This window comes from Cynocephalus volans, chromosome 11, assembly GCF_027409185.1.
Source record: "Cynocephalus volans isolate mCynVol1 chromosome 11, mCynVol1.pri, whole genome shotgun sequence".
NCBI lineage: Eukaryota > Metazoa > Chordata > Mammalia > Dermoptera > Cynocephalidae > Cynocephalus > Cynocephalus volans.
The window spans coordinates 2,455,007-2,475,472 of NC_084470.1; positions in this window are offsets into that span (position 1 = coordinate 2,455,007).

Consider the following 20,466-nt stretch of genomic DNA (forward strand, 5'->3'; position numbering starts at 1 on the left):
CAGGGATGGGCCCAGGTGCGCTTCCCACGCTCTTCCGTCCACCTCTCACAGAAATCCTGGGAGAGGGCAATCGCTCTGCCCATCCCAGTGGGCACCCGAGGCTCCCTCAGGGCATCAGCGACTCGCCTGCACTGATTTTCAGAGCACGTGCCTGCAGGCCTAAGAATCCTTGACGTTTTAGCTAGTGAACAGCAAGACTAAAACGCACGTGTCGTTCCCTCTGGTCTCCTGTATCTTCTCTTTTACCGCATGATACCTCCAAATATTACTTTTATGCTGCTATTTTTCCAACCAGATTCCACAGCAACGTTCTGAATGTCCTCCACGATGGCTTCAGCACAAATACAAGAGACGTCAGAATTGCTGGTGGGCTTCTAGAAGGGTAGGAGCTGGCTGGTAGCGAGTAGTTCTAAGAAGGAACATTAGGGTTTGTGGGAGGCTAGGAGTCCCAGCGGGAGACAGAGAGGGGGAGCAGGCGTGGGCCACCAGAGGACTGAACTCGGTCCCGGATTAGATAATGCATCCAGGGCTGAAACTAAAGGATCCTAGAAACGGCCTCCAACGCTCATATGTTCTAAGGCAGCAGTCGAAACCCTGGAAATTTTTCCTAAGAAATAATTTAGCAAATGATATCAAAACACAAACATACACAAAAAAAGTTCATTATGACATATTTATAAAGATTTGGAAATATCATACAAGTCCAAGAATATGGAAATAAACTGGCCAATTTTAGACCTCCCTATCATGCCAATGACATTTTTAAAGTATAATGCTTAAGTATTTAAATATAGAAAAATGCTTATGATATCAGATTCAGTTTTTAAAAGTAGACCACAGAGAATCTGGAAAAAGATTATTACAAAACCTGTTATGAAAGGCAGTGTGTAGGGCTGCTGGGAAGAACTGGCTTCTGCGGCTAGGTCAGTCCCCACCTGCAAGGGAAAAAGTGACCCCCTGAACTAGGTGCTCCGGCTGCCGCAGGCAACGTGACGCCTCACAGCCCCCGAGGCCTGGAAGCCTGCCCAGCTGGCCTGAGCTTCCAGCTGAGAGCGAGAGCAGGCACCTGCCCCTCACCCACGCCACCCCCCTCAGTCTCCTGCCCTCCTCAGCTCAGAAAGTGATGCCACCACCACTCACCTGCTCATCCTGACACCTCCAAGTCCCCCTTGGTTTGCCTCTGTCCCTCACAGCCCACGTGCATCCATCAGCAACTCCTATCAGCTCCGCCCCCACACAGTCCCAGTCTGGCCTCCTCTCACACCCTCATTACCCCAGCAGCCTCTGGAGACCTCCTGTCCTCCTCCCCTCCGGCCCCCCAGTCCCTCCCACTGTCCATTCTCACCATGGCAGAGGGAGCTTTATAAAAAAGAAACACAATTAGGCACTGGGTATATGAAAAGATGCTCGATCTCAGTAGGGAACTAAGCATTTTCAAATTAAAGTAACTCTGGTGTAGTAATTGGCATACAGTGAACATGTGGTAAATAGTTATTTGAACACATGAGAAACCATTTTTTGTCTACCAAATTGACAAAGATTTTAAACTGAAAATGCCCAGAACTGAAAGGGCTCAAATGGCTGCACTCTTTTCACTTGTAGTGAAATTGTGAATTTTATTGAGAATGTCAAAAAAGTCTTGAGAACATCTAATAATTTCATATCTAAAATTTTAATCTAACAATTTAAGTAAGAAAGCAAATTTGTAGCCGCTGCATCTTGTCAACAACAGGCTGAGACATTGAGAAGTGACACTTTTTTTTAATTGTACCTACTTGTGGGGTATAGTGCGCGGTTTTAATACACGCACATACGGTGCAGTGATTCACCAAACATGTATCTTTTCCGGGGGTGATTATGGTCCTGATCCTCTTTCCACCTGTTTAGAAATTCGTGTCCTGTTGGCTCATTTGCTTGTCTTTTCTGGCTGCTCTAGGTTACTCTAAGAGGAGGGGAATGGCTTTTGTCTTTCTCCCACAGGAACACATTGTCAGGCCTTCGTCCTAGGGCACTGGTTGCATTTAGAATCATCTGGAAAGTTTTGATATGTGCCATGACCCAGGTTCTATCCCCAAAGATTCTGATTCCATTTAGTCTTGGGTAAGGCCCAGACAGGGTATTTTTCAGTCCCTTGGGAGGATTCTTACAGCATCAGACTAAGAGGGACGGGCCCAGGTACTCTTCGACCCCCAGGGGAAGGGGGCTTCTTCGCTTTGCAAGTTTCTGACAGGAGCACTCCAGAGGTGGCCAGATCCTAGATGGACACAGCTGCATGGTGCCCAAGGAGGCTAGAAACCAAGCCCGTGAACTTGGGAACAGTGATAAGGAGCCTTGTGGCCAGGCCATCTGTCAACAGGAAATGTCCCTGCAATTAGCCTACTGTGAGCTTACTCAGGCAACAGTGGCCAGAAATAGGTCCAAGTGGTAAGAGTGGAGATGGTGCCCAGAAAAGTCTAATGGACAGACTGCAAGAGCATGTGGGGACCTCTACAGCTGCAGGCATCCCCCAACTGACAGATGGCAGGAGTATGTGGGGACCTCAGCAGCCAAGAGCACCTCCACCAATGCCACAGAAACCACTGCTGCACACGTGGTCCACCACAGCCACTGCCACAGCCACTGTAACCACAAGGGTGGCTCAATGCCACAGCAGTAGACACTGCTGCCATGCAGGTGGACCACCAACGACTCAATTGCATTAACACCAAGAGAGTCACCAGCAGAGCCCAGGGAAAGAGGTTAGCAACCACATCCTTGAAGAACCAACACAGTGTCACTAACTTCATCAAGGAACCACAAAGTGCCCCAGTGCCTAGGCCACAGAAGCACTCACACGCAACTCCAACACTGAATATAGCCAAAGTAACCACACAAAGACTACACTACTGCATCTGCCCACAGCCAAAACTAAAACACCCTACACTATAGTGGTCGACACAAAACACATCGACAAGAGGAAGTCTCTCTCCTCAAAGCCCACTCCAGAATAATACAAGAAGCAACTGTTCTACCAGATGAACAGACATCAACATAGAGATACTATAAATACAAGAAAATGTGAATCCACCAAAGGAATACAATAATTTTCAACTACCCCACCTCACAGAGCAGGAGACCCCTGAAATGCCTGAAAAGGAATTCAGACCATCAATCTTAAGGAAATGCAATGAGATACAAGAATACTCAGACAACACAAGGAAATGAGAAAAAGTATCCCGGATTTGAAGGAGTAAATATGCAAAGAGATTAATACCTTCAAAGGAATTTAGCAGAACTCCTGGAACAGAAGGATTCATTCAATGAAATAAAAGCACAACCAAGAGCTTAAGCAGCAGGTTAGAGCAAGCAGAAGAAAGAATTTCTGATCGTGAACACAGTCATTTTGAAATAACCATGCAGACAAAATAATAAAAATAACAATCCAAAAAAATGAAGAAAATCTAAGAGAAAGTGCAGACCATCTTAAGCATACAAAATTCCAAACAATGGGTACTCTGGAAAGGAAAAGGCACTGAAAAGCTATTCAGTGAAATAACAGCAGAAAACTTCCCAGGTACAGGGAGAGACATGGATCTTCACATCTAGGCGGCTCAAAAATCCCCAAATGGATTAAATCCAAAAGATCCTCTCCAAGACACATTACATTCAAATTGGTAAAGCTCAAAAACAAAGACAGAATCTTAAAAACAGCAAGAGAAAAGCATCAAGTCACCTATAAGGGAGTGCCCGTGAGACTAACAGCAGACTTTTCAACAGAAACTCTACAAGCCAAAAAAAAGGAATGATATATTCAAAATACTGCAAGAAAAAAATTGCCAGCCAAGAATACTATATCCAGCAAAGCTATACTTCAGAAATGAGAGAAAAATTGTGTATTTCCCAGACACACAAAAACTGTGGAAGTTCACCACCCCATGTCCAGCCCTACAAGAAAAGGGAGTCCTGCATCTGGAATCCAAAAAAACCAATAATCACTACCATGAATACACAACAAAGAATAAAACCCACTGATAGAACAAAAATGCAAATGAGAAAGAGAAAGAAACTATACCTTATCACCTCAAAAAAAACAACAAACACCAAAGACAAACAATGAAAGGGGAAGAAAGGAACAAAAGACATTTAAAAGATCTAAACAAAAATTGATAAAATACCAGGAGTAAGACAATACCTTTCAATAACAACCCCAAATGTTAACGGATTAAATTCTTCACTCAAAAGACACAGACTGACGGATTGCATTAAAAACCTAGAACCAGTATATGCTGTCTCCAAGAGATTCACCTCACTGGTAAAGACATACACAGACTAATAGTGAAGGGATGGAAAAACATATAGCACACAAGTGGAAACCAAACATGAGGAGTAACTACTCTTATATCAGATAAAATAGACTTTAAACCAAAAACCATAAAAAGAGAAAAAAGGCCATAATACAGTGATAAAGGGATCTATCCATAAAGAAGACATAACAATAATAAATATATATGCACCCAACACTGGAGCACACAGACATATAAAGCAAACACATTAGACCTAAACAAAAAGACAGACACTAGTATGATAATACTTGGGGATCTGAACACACTTCCCTCAGCACTGGACAGATCACCTAGGCAACAGAGAAACATAGGATTTAAAACACACTTTAGAACAATTGGACTTGGCAGATATCTACAGAACATTTCATTCAACAACCACTGAATGTACATTCTTCTTATCAGCACATGGAACATTCTCCAGGATGGACCACATTTGGTCACAAATCAAGTCTCAACAAATTTTTAAAAACTGAAGTCATTTCAAGTATCTTTTCAGACTACAATGGAATAAACTAGAACTCAATAACAAGTACAAATGTGGAATCTATACAAATATATGGATTTTAAACAACATGCTTGTGAACAACCTGTGGGTCAAAGAAGAAATAAACAGGAAATCAAAAAATTTCTTGAAATTAATGAAAATAAAGACACATCATACCAAAACCTGTAGGATACTGCAAAAGTATACTAAGAGGGAAGTCGATTACAATAAATACTTACATCAAAAGAATAGAAAGATTTCAAATAAATAACCTAATTCTACACCACAAGAACTAGAAAAATAAGAACAATCCAATCCCAAAATTTGTAGATGGAAAGAAATAATTAAGATCAGGGCAGAACTAAATAAAATAGAGACCCAAAAAATGATACAAAAGATCAATGAAATGAAAAGTTGGTTTTTTGAGAAGATAAACAAATCGACAAACCATTAACTACACTAACTAAAAAAACAAGAAAGAAGACCCAAATAACAAAAATCAGAAATGAGAAAGGAGAAACTGAGATCACAGAAATAAAAAGAATCATTAGAGACTATTATAAACAACTATATGCCAACAAATTTGAAAACCTGGAGGAAAAGCTCTTCCAATCCATGCTCTTGGATCGGAAGAATTAACATTGTGAAAAGGTCCATACTACCAAAGCAATCTACAGATTCAATGCAATCCCATCAAAATACCAATGACATTCCTCACAGAAATAGACAAAACAATCCGAACATTCATATGGAACCACAAAACACCCTGAAAGGCCAAAGCAATCCTGAGCAAAAACAATAAAGCCAGTGGCATCACACTACCTGAATTCAAATTATACTACAAAAACAGTAACCAGAACAGCATGGCACTGGCATGAAAACAGACACTCAGACCAGTGTAATAGAACAGAGAACCCAGAAATCAGCACACAAACTTACAGCCAACTGATCTTCAACAAAGGCAACAAGAACAGGCATTGGGGGAAAGACTGCCTCTTCAATAAATGGTGCTGGGAAAACCGGACATCCACATGTAGAAGAATGAAACTAGACCTATACTTCTTGCTATATACCAAAATCAACTCAAAATGGTTAAATACAAATATACGACCTGAAACTATAAAAGTCCTAAAAGAAAACATAGGGAAACACTTCAGGAAGTAGGACTGGGCAAAGACTTATGGATAAGACCCCAAAAGCACAGGCAACAAAAGAAAAAAATAAGCAAATGGGATTATATCAACTACAAAGCTTCCGCATGGCAAAAGAAACAATTAACTGAGGGAAAAGATGACCTACAGGGGGAGAAAATATTTGCAAACTATGCATCCAACAAGAGAGTAATATCCAGAATACAGGAGAAACTCAATTTAACAGTAAAAAAACAAGTAACATGGTTAAAAAATAGGCAAAGGAGCTAGAAAGGCATTTCTCAAAGGAAGACACACAAATGGTGACCAGACACATGAAAAATGTTCAACATCACTAAGCATCAGGAAAATGCAAATCAAAACCACATTGATTTATCATGTCACCCCAGTTAGACTGACTATTATCAAAAAGACAGAAAATAACAAATTCTGGTAAGGAGCAGAGAAAGGGGACCCCTCCTGCACTGTTGGTGGGACTGTAAATTGGTGCAGCCACTATGGAAAACAGTATGGAGGTTCCTGAAGCAACTACAGATAGAACTGCCATACGATCCAGCGGTCCCATTGTTAGGTATGTACTCAAAGGAATGGAAACCATCAAAGGGACACCTGCACTCCCACGTTCATCACAGCTCTATTTATAGCAGTCAAGAGCTGGAACCAACCTAAATGTCCATCGATGAATGACTGGGTGTATTAGTCCATTTCTGTTGCTTATAACAAAATACCTGGAACTGGGTAATTTGTACGAAAATGAAATTTATTGCTTACAGTTTCAGAAGCTGGGAAGTCCAAAGTCCAGGGAACACAGCTGGTGAGGGTCTTGGTTGAGGCAACAGTGACCCAGGGTCTCTCATGGCAGAAAAGAGCAAGAGCACAAGGCAGAGAGAAACTTTCATATGCTCTCCTTTTAAAGCCCTCAGAACCATGCCCACAACCACCATTATTAATCCATTCCCTATGGCACGGTCCTACAACTTCATCACCTCTTCAAGGTCCCACTTTTCAATTACCATAATAGGATTTGCCAGCATCAGCAGTTACAGTGAGAATTTAAGCTTCAATGAAGTTAGGGGAGCATCCAATCTACAGCACTGGGTAAGGAAAATGTGGTACATCCACACAATGGAATACTACTCAGCCATAAAAATGAATGAAATACTGCCATTTACAGCAACATGGAGAAACTTAGAGAAAATCATGTTAAGTGAAATAAACCAGGCACAGAAAGAGAAATACCACATGTCCTCACTCATTAGTGGAAGCTAAAAAAAATAAATAAAAAAAGAAAGTAAGGTACAATGATCACAATAATTCATTGAACTTTCAAAAGGAGAGAACAGAACTGAGGCCACAAGAGGTAGGAAAGGGGGAGGGGAGGAGAGTTAGCAAGAAATTGGTAAAGGGCCCCAAAAAATGATTACGTTGTGTAGCATTGATTATACTAACTATCCCGATTTGAGCATTATATATTACACATAGGTGCAATATGTAATATTCATATTCAATGCTGTACCCCACAGATAAATACAATCAATTATGTTTTATTAAAAAAAAAAACACTTGCTGATTAAATGAGTTTCCATGAAGACAGTAATTTAGAGTAATAAATAAATAGGATATTCATGTTTTAATCCAGTTTCCCTAACTGAATGATCTGAGAAAACCAGGCTTTTATCCACACCAATGGAAGACCTGGAATGGGACATTTCAAGACCAAGTGTCACTGCTCTGTTGTAATCATCATCTCAGTGGCAATTTTCTTATGGTATTAACAGCCTACTTCCTCAAGGAGTGAAGAGCTGCCCTGTCCTGGTCTGTGGGTGTCTACCCGTGCCTGGCATGCCATTTCACCTGGACTATTGCACAGACATGAAGCAATTTTGACTGCTTGTGACCTCTTGTGTTCATCATATATTCTTGCTGCCAGTAATAAAAATAGGATCTTAAAGCCCATTTGTGGACTGTGCTGCTCTGTATTATGCAGCTGTAACTATCTATATTGTTGTGTAAATTCACAGAGGTGTACAGGATGATTAGCCACGATAGTTACTAAAGCTTACTACAGAAATCTTGCAAGATTACTATAGAACACAAAAATATGCTGATGCCTTCTGCATTTGTACCCCAGGATTATAGAGGCACTCACACTCTAAGCAGGGTCATAAAACAAGATGTCAAAGCAGCCAGAGTGAAGCTCAGGTGGAAACCAAAGCTGGACACCTGAGGCGTGTGGTGCAGACCCTCCTTCCATGAACTGCACTTTGTTTCAGTGTCCACTTCCTTCGTGTGAAGTACGGAAAGTGAGCTTGCTGTGCCTCCAGATTTCTGCAGCAGCCCCTCTAAACAAAGTCAAAACCCACACATAGTCCCAAAGAGTTTCATACACACAAAGTAGAACTGCCAGAAGGGTGCCCTGTAGACTCGAAGTTCCTGGCTGGGTCTGTTCACAGAAAGCAGCCTGCCTGCCTGTGACTGCGACAGGAAGGTGGTGACTGCCCAAGAGCCACTCCCCTGAGACCTCCTCAGGGGAAACCTGCACTGGTCTGGCTTCCTCCCTCTTCTGCCATGAGCTTCAGAGGCTGAGTCATGGGTGACACCGTCCTGTCCGATAAAACACTTGTGGGGCTTTTTGAAAGATTTCTGTGGCTGGTAGGGAGGCATGCAATGAAGCAGGCTCTTCCTCCCCTGCCTGCCTCAGCCAGCTACAGCCCCAGGAGGACTTGCCTGTGCCCTGCAGATGGCACTGCAGAGGCCACGACATGGGCTTCAGGCCCCGGTAACCAGCTGTGACCTCGCCCTCCCAGGACTCCAGGCCCAGGTTGCCAGCTGTAACCTCACCCTCCCAGAACCACTCTGCTTCCGTACTCCTCAATGCACATGACACTAAAGCCCTTTCTGTGTAGAATGGCGTGGTCGGCTGGATAATGGCCCACTGAAGATGTCCACGGCCTGATCCCTGGCTCCTGTAACATGTTTGGTTACAGTGCCAGAGGAATTAAGGTTGCACATGAGATCAAGGTCACTACTCAAATGATGTCCTTAAAATGGAGAATTATCCTGGACTGACTGGGTGGGCTCACTACAATGACAAGGTTTCCTTTAAGGTGAGAGAGGGAACAAAAGAAGACCAGCAAGAGGGCAGTGCAAGGAGCACTCCACTGGAGATTACCAAAGGAGGGGCCATGCGTGGAGGAGGGCAGGCGGCCTCTGGAAACTGGAAAAAGCAAGGATAACGTGGGAGACTGTGCACCTGTGGGGCAGGGGGTATGGGACATCTCTGTACCTTTTGCTCAATTTTGCTGTGAATCTAAAACTTCCCTAAAATATAAAGTCTATTAAAAATCAAAAACGAACAAGCCAAAAAACAAAACAAAGAAGCCCCGGCTTCTCCCTGCCACTTTCTTGAGCTTTTAAGATCCAAGTCCTAGGTTAATCCTAAGATAATTGATGAAGCCACGAAAAGTTCACTCATGCACTCAGCAAATATTTATTGAGCATCTGCTATGTACCAGGCACTGTCCTAGACACTGGAGATACATCAGTGAATAAAGCTGCTAGTATGTAGCAGGGAGAGCCATAGAGTAAGCACTAAGCATAACCTGCAAGTAAAATACATCGTGTGCCAGATGGTGATGGGGACTATGGAGGAATGTGGGCAGTAGGGTGTGCTGGGAGAGGAGTGTGGGGTGGCCAGGGTAGGTCCTGATCCTGAGGTGGGCGTGTGCCAGAGTGCTCAGGAAAGCTCTGGAAGTGCAGGGTGGCTGGGGAGAAAAGGGGACGAGCACGCAGAGAGGAAATCAAGAAGGTGCTCAGAGCCACACGGGCTTCACTGCAAGTGGGATGGGAGCCACTCCCACGTGCCGCAGGGAGGGGACATGATATAGTCATATTCTAGATGGACCACTAGCTGAAACGGTGAGAATACGCACGGGTGGTTTCTTAGAAGCGGGAAAAGCAGGCAGGAAGTTCCTGAAGTAACCCAGGGAGAGAGAACAGGGATTTAGACCAGGGTGGTTACAGCGGAGTTGTCAAGAAGGGACAGGGTGAGGACCTATTCTGAGGTTAAGCCAGTGTGATATTTCAACAGGTGTCATGAGGGGCGAGCGATGGACAGGATTCAAGATCGACTTCAAGGTTTTTGGAGTTTCATGACTGCTGTTGGAATTGTCACACCTGTCATTCTTTAATAAAGAACTGAAGCATTGGCGCTCCCTGCGGCCTAGCTCCAGCCCCAGCTGCGTGGCCAGCGGAAGCCAGGTTGCCACGTGACAAGGGCTGAGGGAGGTGGGAGGACCGCATGGGTAGAGATCAAAGAAGAAAAGCACGCAGCAAATTCTGAAGGAGCAAGAAAACAGAAGCCCAAATCTTTATTGTAAATTGTTGCTGGGTGCCAGAATCCTAAACTGCTTAGGACTCGAGAGGCCAGAAGCCATGATTTACTAATCGGCTGAAAGAAACCAGACTGGGGTAACCATCCTGAGACTCAGTCACAAACACTGGCCTCCGTCCCCACACCCGCCAAAGCCTCTGTCCTGCAGGAAAACCCGTGCTCTGTGCGTGCCACCAGCTACTCCCTCTGCCCGGCCCCTGCTCAGTCCCCGGCGCTGGTGCTTCTCGTGGGGCCAGGCCTGGGAGCCAACCCAGGGGCGAGAGCCCCCTCCTCCCCCGGCATGAAGGGAAGCAGAGTTGAGAGCCAAGCCTGTGATTGCAAGAGTGGAAGGCCTGTCCTCAAGGCCGAAACACGTAGCTGTAAAATGTGTAAACTGATTCACAGGATTCTGGCTGTGGTGTGTGGCAGGCGATGGAAGCAACTTGCCACCTCGCCTGTCTGTGTAACGCAGAGGTGCAGAGAGGCTGAGGGGGACGGACACGTGGGTGTTGTGAGCTATGGGAGTAAAATAAGGGAGCGCCGGGAGAATCTCTCTGCTGCCAAAAGTTAGAGCTACCATTGCAGAAAGGCCATATAAATTCTGATTTGGTATCGCCGTAAGTTAAGCAGAGGTTAAAAACTCTTGTCCCTTTAAAATGTATAAACTAAGGGACTACCTTGTTTTTCCATAAGACAGGCTTCTGGAAAATGTTAATGCAGATTTTTTAAATGAAATCATATTGGGCCTACCCTTCTTTTTTTTTTCTATAGCAATTATCACCTGCTACCACGTAGATAATCTGCTTATTTGTGGCGTTTACTGTCTATTGACTCTTACTACAATGTACGGTTCTCTGAGGCAGAGGTCGCTGCATGTGGCGGACGTGCTGCTGCTGTGGTTGTTCTCCCGGGATGCACCTGGACACTTAGCCAGTCCTTCCTGACGCCACATTTGGAGCTCTTTCTACTCTACCATGCCACCCCTGCGAGCCTAGGTGCCAGCCCTAATACTTTATCATCCTAAAGGTGTTACAGGACCATTTAGTCCCCAAACAAGGAAGAGGGTCTCGCTTTACCAACACTTCCCCCCACCGTGATTCTCTCATTGGTGTGATATTCTTCATACAGACATGCCCTGTTGACTATTTCAGCCTTAACATTTCTCAGCAACTAATACTCACTGAGCCCCTCCTATGTGCCAGGCACTGTCCTGTGTGCTTGGGATAAAAACACAGACCAAACCCCTGATTAATTCAACTAGCATTTCTTACGTGCCCATAGAATCTGATCCTGTATGCAATGCCCCTCTATAAACTCACCCTAGATCTCTAGCTCTACATTTTGAACCAATCCCACATTGAAATTTCAGCCTGACCCCACTCTCTCTTTGCCTTCAGGAAAAGCAGGCAATAGGGCCTGCAATAGTCCAGGTCTCTCGGGTCTTTACAGCGGTGTCTTACCTCACACTCACTGTAAGTGAACAGACGCTCCCTCCAATAGGGTGCAGGGAGAAAGGACCATCAAGTGCAAAATGTCACGGATTGCACAAATCCTGTTGTCATTTCAAGGAGACTTGTCACACTCCTAAAGTTACCGAAAAGCCAGGTTGAATTACCATAGAATTGTGGAATAAACCTCCCAATCCTTTCACAAATCTCTGTCAATCTGCTTCCATCTGACCACGCTGGTTTACAATCCGTGTGGAGTCTCTTGGCCCAGCACATCACTGGAAGTTTTTAGCTGCAGTATAATTTATGTGCCGAGTCATAATATCTATCTTCAAAATGTTAGAAAAAGTCAATATAATGAAAAGCTTTCCCTTGTCTCTTTCTTGAAATTCTTCTCCAGCTTAACCCAATTTCCTAAGTTACTTAGAGGCCTTTAAATAAAATGAAATCTTAATGATGTCTCTGCCATGAATAATTAATTGTTCATGCATAATCTTCTCAACAAAATCCATTCTCATTAGATTAGAGGGCTCCTCAAGATACATGAGTTCATTACGGACATTTTTACCTCCTTCTTGTATCTTTCTTTCTTTGCCCATCTTATCTGTGTCTGTGATCTGAGATTCCATCACCCTGACAGTGTTCCAAAGAGAGAGAGCTGTAAAGCAGTTAACGACCTTTGAGAAGTGGTCAAATGTCTTCCGGCTTCAAAACATGGCACTTGACTGGAGACAACAAACGATGGAGAGAGAAGCCTGGAACTTACCGCGGTGAGGACGGGTCTTCCCGTGGGAAAGAGGAGGGTGTCTCAAAGATACGCCTCGCTGCCTTCCTAGAAACTGACTTCTTCATCCATCAGGATGTGTCTTCATGGAAAGCTCCCATGACCAGAAAGCCCTGGGAAGAAAGGAACATTGTAACAATAGAATATCTGGGATTTCTTTTCAGATGATGAAGTGCAAGGTCACTGATGCAATGGGAGAAACCTCAGAGGTTGTTTCCTACTCATCAGACAAATAGCTGGACACTGTGCTCTGACACAGCCCTAGCCACCGGACTGTAATGAACCTCGTCCCTGGACCTTCACAGTCTTCCGCCCTCCATCCTCAGACACAAACGTGTTCACTTGTTCCAACTGTACTGCTGAATTAAATCAGGTTTATTAAATCTGTGCTTGAATTTTAAAAACTAATCTAGCAGAAGAAAAAGATCTCAATGTATATGTACATTAAACACATTTGAGTTTTTCCTCCTAAATTTCAGGTGTATACATTGGATGATGCCTAAATTACGTTGTTTTTCAAAGTAATGGTCTGAAGAACAGTTAGGCATAGGATGGACTTGGTAGGTGTCAGGCACAGAGCTTTCTGTTTCATAATTTTTTGCACAGCTCTAATCATCCAGTCAACACAATCTTATATCCTGTTCTTTTTTGTCTAGCCTATCATATGCATTTTTGAGGTTACAACATAGTCTCTACAGCCATCATTTAGAAAAGCTGAGTGATGTTCCATAGAGTGGGCACTCTCTACTTTAACAAACCATTCTCTTTTTTCCCATCTCTTACTTATTGTGCTCTCTTTGTCCTCACATGAATTTGCCACCTCTCTCCCCTAGGTGACGGAGACACAAAGGATTACTCAAAGCCCATTTCCTCTGTGCAGTGAGACACCCCGAAGGGGTTAACTTCCCAGAACCCTCAAGAGAGAGGCATTCCTCCTTTGGGAGATTAACACTGAACTGGGGTTCTGTCTCAGTATTTATTTTCCAGGCCAGAAAGTTACAGAAAAGGATCATAGGTGGGGTTATGGCTAAGTATAGCTTAACAATAGAAGCTGGTAACATCAGTGAACTAACAAAGTGACATTCCATAATGCAATTTGCAAAAGGTTAAGTCAATCCACCAACAAAAGCTCGTTCTTAGCAAATACTGTGTTTTCCTGCAACAGTTTCCTCAGTATTTTTACACAACAATTGGTAGGTTAACCTGCTCTCCAGGGCATCTATATCCTCAACAGAGACTTTAGCCTGGGGAAAACTTTCCTGTCTTTTGCAAGGTTAACATTTCTATGTGTAATTTTAAAAGTTAGGCTAAACCTGAAACTGCAGGGCTTTGGAAACTAGGCCCTGTGAAGTACATTTGCTTTATAAATGTTAGTGTCCTCCACACTTCCTACTATTAATCATGCTGCAGTGAGCATCTTCCTGCATAAAACTTTTCCAGTATTTCGGATTATTTCTATAGGCTCAACTCTTAGAAGTAGAACCACTGGATCAATGGATAATATTCAGGTTCTTGAGATACAATGTGAAATAGCTTTCCCAAAACACTTTCAATTTATGCTCTCACATATCCTGTTGGCTGGACCAAGGTGAAAAATATCAGTTAACTCTCAATTTTAGGTGGTCATAATATACATAATAGAGTGACTTTAAATGTTTATTGTGAAATGTAGAGTACATACAAAAAAAAAGTGTGTAAAATACAGTCAGATTAAAGAAAAATAATAAAATTATGACCCATGTACCCATCACCCAGTTTAAGAAATAAAATATTATAAGTACTTTAGAAGCCCCCTGTGTGCTTGTATTAGTATACTATAGCAGCTATAGACAGATCTCAAAATCTCTTTGACTTAAAATACGCATGCACACACATGTGCATGCATGCACACACACACATGTGCACACATGCACACACATGCATGCACACATATATAAGTCACGTCACAGTCCACGCAGGCTGAGGAGCACTCCTTGACACCTCCAATGGTAATTTCAGGCTCTGAGTTGCTTCCATCTTACATTTCCACCACCCTGAGGTTTTTTGCTTCTACTCAAGTAGAACAAGTAAGAGAGGGCACAGAGAACCTACATCTGCTTTTAGTGGCCTTGCTCAAGAAGTGACACATCTCTGCTTTCTTTGGTGAGAAGTGCCACGTGGCCTCCATGTTGCTGTAAAGGAGGCTGGCAAATGTGGCCTTCCTCCATACCCAGCAGCTCTGCCCATCACACACCCCCTCTGCCACATGCCCTTTTCTCCAAGAGATGACCCCTGCCTTGTGTGATAATCTCCCCTGCTTGTCTTCATAGTTTAAAAAAAGTGACTGGAGAGCACAAACCTGTGTGCAGGAAGGGTATATTGACACTGTTATATGAAGGTTCTGGAAAAAAGATAAGATGACAAAGTGTCTGAGTCATCGTCTGGCTTTGGCTTCCCTGAGAATTTGCAAGAGCCCTCTCTGGGGATGTTGAGGGCAAGGTGATGGGCAAGTCCTGGAAATCATATGTCAGGACAGTTGGGGCATCTGACAGACTATAATGTGGACCTCCTACTGGCCGCCCATCAGAAATGGCTCCAGAGGGACGAGGCTGCCCTGTGATCTCTTCTAAATTCTCAGCGGTCTCTTGACAGTCGTCAGGGGTAGTTCAAAGCTAACCCAAGGAACAAGGGGACAGAGGAACTTTAGCAAGACATGGTCAAGTCAAGCCCAGTGCTGAGAACCACCTGGGCAAGTCCTGCCCCGGTATTTAGTCCTCGGGTTACAAGGATGGCACCGAGGCAGCAGGGGTCTTGGGACAGATGGTTCTCAACACACGTGGCTGCCTGCTATGTCCACTGCTGGCCACCGCCTGGGACCTTCCTTCATCATCGCCCTGGAGATGCCCTTCACCTCTCTCTTGTTTTGAATCTCCTGATTCCAGCATCCCGCGACTCCTTTCTTTGATTTATTCTTTATTGTTTTTTATTCCTTGAGCATCGTAAGCATAGTTATTTTAGAGTCCGTAACTCATAACTCTGGAGTCCTGAGAGTCTTTTCTACTGTCTTTTTTTCTGCTGGAAATACATCCTCCAGCAACTTCTTAAGACAGGGCACATGAGAGTGAATTTTCTGAGAAAATGCGTACACACTTCTGAGTGTGCAGTGTAGTTTTGCAACCGCCATAGAAAGACTGCAGGGCATGCCATCGAGTGGAGACACCCTATTTTAACAAACCACGTCCTTTTCAGACATTTACATTCTCTTCCATTTTTCACTACTATTAATAATGCTGTATGAGCATCTTTGTGCATATGGAAGCCATCTATGGACCAGGTACCTGGTGGGCACTGTAGAGAAACAGACACAGTCTGGTGGGCACAAGACAAGGAGAAGACGGCAGAGAGAAGCAAAGTACACACTCACACACACACACACACTCACACACACACACACTCACACACACACACATGCAGCAAACTTAACAGAGAAACAAGTGATTATATCTCCCTAAGAGTATGGGGTACAAAATGGCCTACTGCAAAAATTAAATTTCTCTGAGGTCTTTATTCTAACTTAATTGCACCTAACAATTTTGCATTTTAATCCATAATTGGCTATGGTGGTTCACAGGAAACAGGCAATTACAATATACTGTAATAAGTATTACTGAGATATGCACAAAATGAGATCCTGGTCATGTCATGCTTCGCAAACTTCAGAGTGCTGGACAAATGTTTGTTTTCTTATTACCAAGGTGCTGGGCACTCCTGGTCCTACTCAGGGATCTCCAGCTGCTCCTGCTATGGCTGTCTTGCTTCTCCACACCAAGCCACGAAGCAGGATGGCCTTCGTGCCCACAGCCCCTTCTAAGTCCAGTTGATGCTGGAGTCTCTTCTGGGGGATAGGACTAAGTGAATCCCTGTCCCTCTCATGCAGCAGGTGATAGAACCAGGCTGGCGCTAACCCAGAGTAGCCCATTTATATGCTCACGTTTGACCTGGGATATTGTCTGGCAAGGCACTTGGTGTTGAGCCATCAGTTTCCTTCTCTTGGGAATTTGGACTGGGAAACACAATAAGGATCCAGCAGTCAACAACGGGAGCCGAAACTGAAAGGATGCACAGAGCCACGCATGAGGTGGCAGTGTCATCGCAGGCAGGTGCGGCTCGAGAAGAAACACACCAGGCAGAAGGAAAGACTAAGAAAGTCTGTAGGGAGAGGACAGAGGAACAGACGCACAAAGAGAAGTGGCAGCATCACAGAAGCCTTAGGCCATGAGGTCAGCGACAGAGAATGTGTGGTCCTATGCATGACCCACCAGTGCCCCTGCACATTCCTCTGACTTATTTTATCCTTTCCTGCAAAAAATGAAACTCTAAAAAATAAAACTGAAGAGGATATCTTTGAGTGCACAAAAATCATACTCATTCTAAAGTCTATTGCTTGATTGAATTTTCAGGTGCATTCCTTTTTTTTGCCTTTTTTAAAATTACTGCCTTCTATATGCAAAATCTGGAAGGAGCAATGTAGTTCATTTTTATAGCATCACGTAATACTTGACTCTTTGCTATCAGGCCATCAGCAAACTTTCCTCATGAGAAAACCCTAACTGTAATCAAGGAAGTAAATCTCACCCAAAAACTTGGAGAAATGGCCGGCTCTAGCACTGGAGCAGAAATACGCAAGATAAGCCTGAAATACTTTGTTATGCTGGGAAGGAAGGAAGTGCTCAAAAGAAAAATCCCGGTGCTCGAGTTATGTCAAAGGAATATAGCAGCCAATTGAAAGAGCTTCCAATGGCCAAAGCTGGAACAATTTTAGCAACAAAATAAAGTAGTATTGGACTAAAACCTAAAATGTAAAATAAATACCCACAAGTCCCTACTGACACAAATAAATTATTGAATAAATAAATAAATGGGAGGTGAAACAAAGCCTCTGTGCAGAAGAATTCCAAATAACGTATGTAGCTACTCGGTCCTCAAAGTGCTGGAGAGTAACTCTCTGTTCCTTACGCGTGGGCTGCCCTTGGTGACTTCCTTCCAGAGAGCACGGTATGGAAGACAGGGCGGGAATAACTTCACAGTGGGACACCTGACAAACACTACCTCGGCCAGGTGACTACGTCAACATCCAGATGGCAATTCATCTTTGTGGTCTTCCTGCTAAAAACACGTAACCCCAGTGTAATCATGAGAAGAACATCAGACAAAGCTCATATGGAGAGGCATCCTAGGAGTTACCTGACCAACACTCCTTAAAACCGTCAACATCATCCAAAACAAAAAAGCGAGACATGTCTACAAAGCCTACGTAGGTGGGCATGACAATTAAATTTAATGTGGTAACTTGGAAGGGATTCTGGAATGGAAAAATGACATTAGATTAAGACTGAAGAAATCTGAATAAAACATGAACTTTAGTTAACAAGATATCGAGATTTGTTCATTGATTGCACCCACTGCAGCACCAACATAAGCTGATCGTAATAGGGAAGCTGGGTGCAGGGTACACGGGGACTCTCGACTATCTTTGCAATTTTTCTGTAACTCTAAAACCATTCCAAAACCAAAAGTTCATTTTTTCAAAGTGAAAGAAGTTAAAGGAAAACGTCAAAAGAAACATTAAGCAATTGAGGCCATCTTTATGTTTAAGTTTTAGTTTTAGACAGCAATAATAAAATAAGTAATAAAAAAAAGTAATCAAAGATGAGAGGTGAAAGAAAAACTCTCCCAAGAGAATTGCTAAGTAGGGCACAGGCATAAGGTGCTATCTCAGAAATCAAATACTGTGACCTATGGGTGGACTTTCTGCTCATTTGTCCTAAAGTGGAAGCTGTCAAAAGTTTAAATGGCCCTTGCCTGAAAGATAATAGTCTCGTTCAGCCACCAGGAGCTGACTCTGGACACAGAAAGACAGTGAAACAGCAGCGTGTGCTGCTTAATTCCTGCAGCAAACACTTGGTTTCTTCTCTGGTGCCCCCAACAGCACCCCTGAGTCACCCGTACAAGTACCCACCCTCGTTCTCTTTATTTTTCATGGTTTGAAACATTCCATAATAATGCTAAAATGATATTATAAATTTTTCTTATTTAATTTTCAATTTTGAAATAATTTCAGACTTGACAAAAAAGTTGCAAAAATAGTACAAGGAATTCCTGTACACCCTTCCCCAGGTCCCCAAATGTCAACATTTTACACAGCTGTAGTACAAGGATCAAAACCGAGGAATGAACACTGAAGCAGTGCTGTCCAGACTGTGCTCAGAGGTCACCTACTGTCCAGGACCAGGAGCCCGCACTGCACTTACTGGCCATGTCTCCTTTGTCACCTCTCATCTGGGGCAGTACCTCAGTCTTTCTCTGTTTGTCGTGACACTGACACTTTTGAAGAGTCAAAGGAAGTCATGTATAGCCACTGAGTTTATAATGATGTCCCCAATTGTATCACAGGCGGCTCTTCAGTGAGGGCAGAGGCTGGACTGGCTGTCCCGCCTCTAGAGCAAGCCCTGGGGCAGGAGCAGGGGCAGGAGCAGGAGCAGGAGCAGGAGAAGGAGCAGCAGCAGCAGCAGTAGCAGGAGCAGGAGCAGGAGCAGGAGGAGGAGCAGGACCAGGAGCAGGAGCAGGGGCAGGAGGAGGAGCAGGACCAGGAGCAGGAGCAGGGGCAGGATCAGGAGCAGGGACAGGAGCAGGAACAGAAGCAGGAGCAGGAGAAGGAGCAGCAGCAGCAGCAGTAGCAGGAGCAGGAGCAGAGGCAGGAGCAGGAGCAGAGGCAGGAGCAGGAGCAGGGGCAGGGACAGAGGCAGGGGCAGGGGCAGGGGCAGGGGCAGGAGCAGGGGCAGGAGCAGGCGCAGGAGCAGGGGCAGGGGCAGGAACAGAAGCAGGAGCAGGAGAAGGAGCAGCAGCAGTAGCAGGAGCAGGGGCAGGGGCAGGAACAGAAGCAGGAGCAGGAGAAGGAGCAGCAGCAGTAGCAGGAGCAGGAGCAGGAGCAGCAGCAGTAGCAGTAGCAGTAGCAGGATCAGGAGCAGGGGCAGGGGCAGTAGCAGGAGCAGGGGCGGGAGCAGGGGCAGGAGCGGGAGCAGGGGCAAGGGCAGGAGCAGGAGCAGGGGCAGGGGCAGGAGAAGGATCAGGAGCAGGGGCAGGAGCAGGAACAGAAGCAGGAGCAGGAGCAGGAGCAGAGGCAGGAGCAGGAGCAAGGGCAGGAGCAGGAGCAGGGGCAGAGGCAGGAGCAGGAGCAAGGGCAGGAGCAGGAGCAAGGGCAGGAGCAGGAGCAGGGGCAGAGGCAGGAGCAGGAGCAAGGGCAGGAGCAGGAGCAGGGGCAGGAGCAGGGGCAGGGGCAGGAGCAAGGGCAGGAGCAGAGGCAGGAGCAGGAGCAAGGGCAGGAGCAGGAGCAGGAGCAGGAGCAAGGGTAGGAGCAGGAACAGAAGCAGGAGTAGGAGAAGGAGCAGGAGAAGGAGCAGCAGCAGTAGCAGTAGCAGTAGCGGGATCAGGAGCAGGGGCAGGAGCAGGATCAGGAGCAGGGGCAGGAGCAGGGGCAGGGGCAGTAGCAGGAGCAGGGGCGGGAGCAGGGGCAGGAGCGGGAGCAGGAGCCGGGGCAGGCGCGGTGGCGAGCGCGGCGCAGCCGCAGGACGGTCCCCGCTGCGGTCGGAGAAGCTGGGCTCGGACCTCCGGTCTGCGGGCGGCCACCGCCGGCCACGCTGCAGCTGCCGCGCGCCGCACCTGGTTGCGCCCGGGTCTACTCGCCAGGGCAGGGCGGAGCCAGGCTGAGGCGAGCCCGGACGTCCAGCCCTGCACGTCCTGGAGCCGAGCGGCGGCCGCGGCCTCCAGCCTTCTCAGAGCGTCAGCAACTAGGATACCAGAGCCGGGGGGTGGGGTGGGGTGTTCCGCTCTCCCACGCCGTCCCCTGCTGGGGGAACCGTCCCCGGG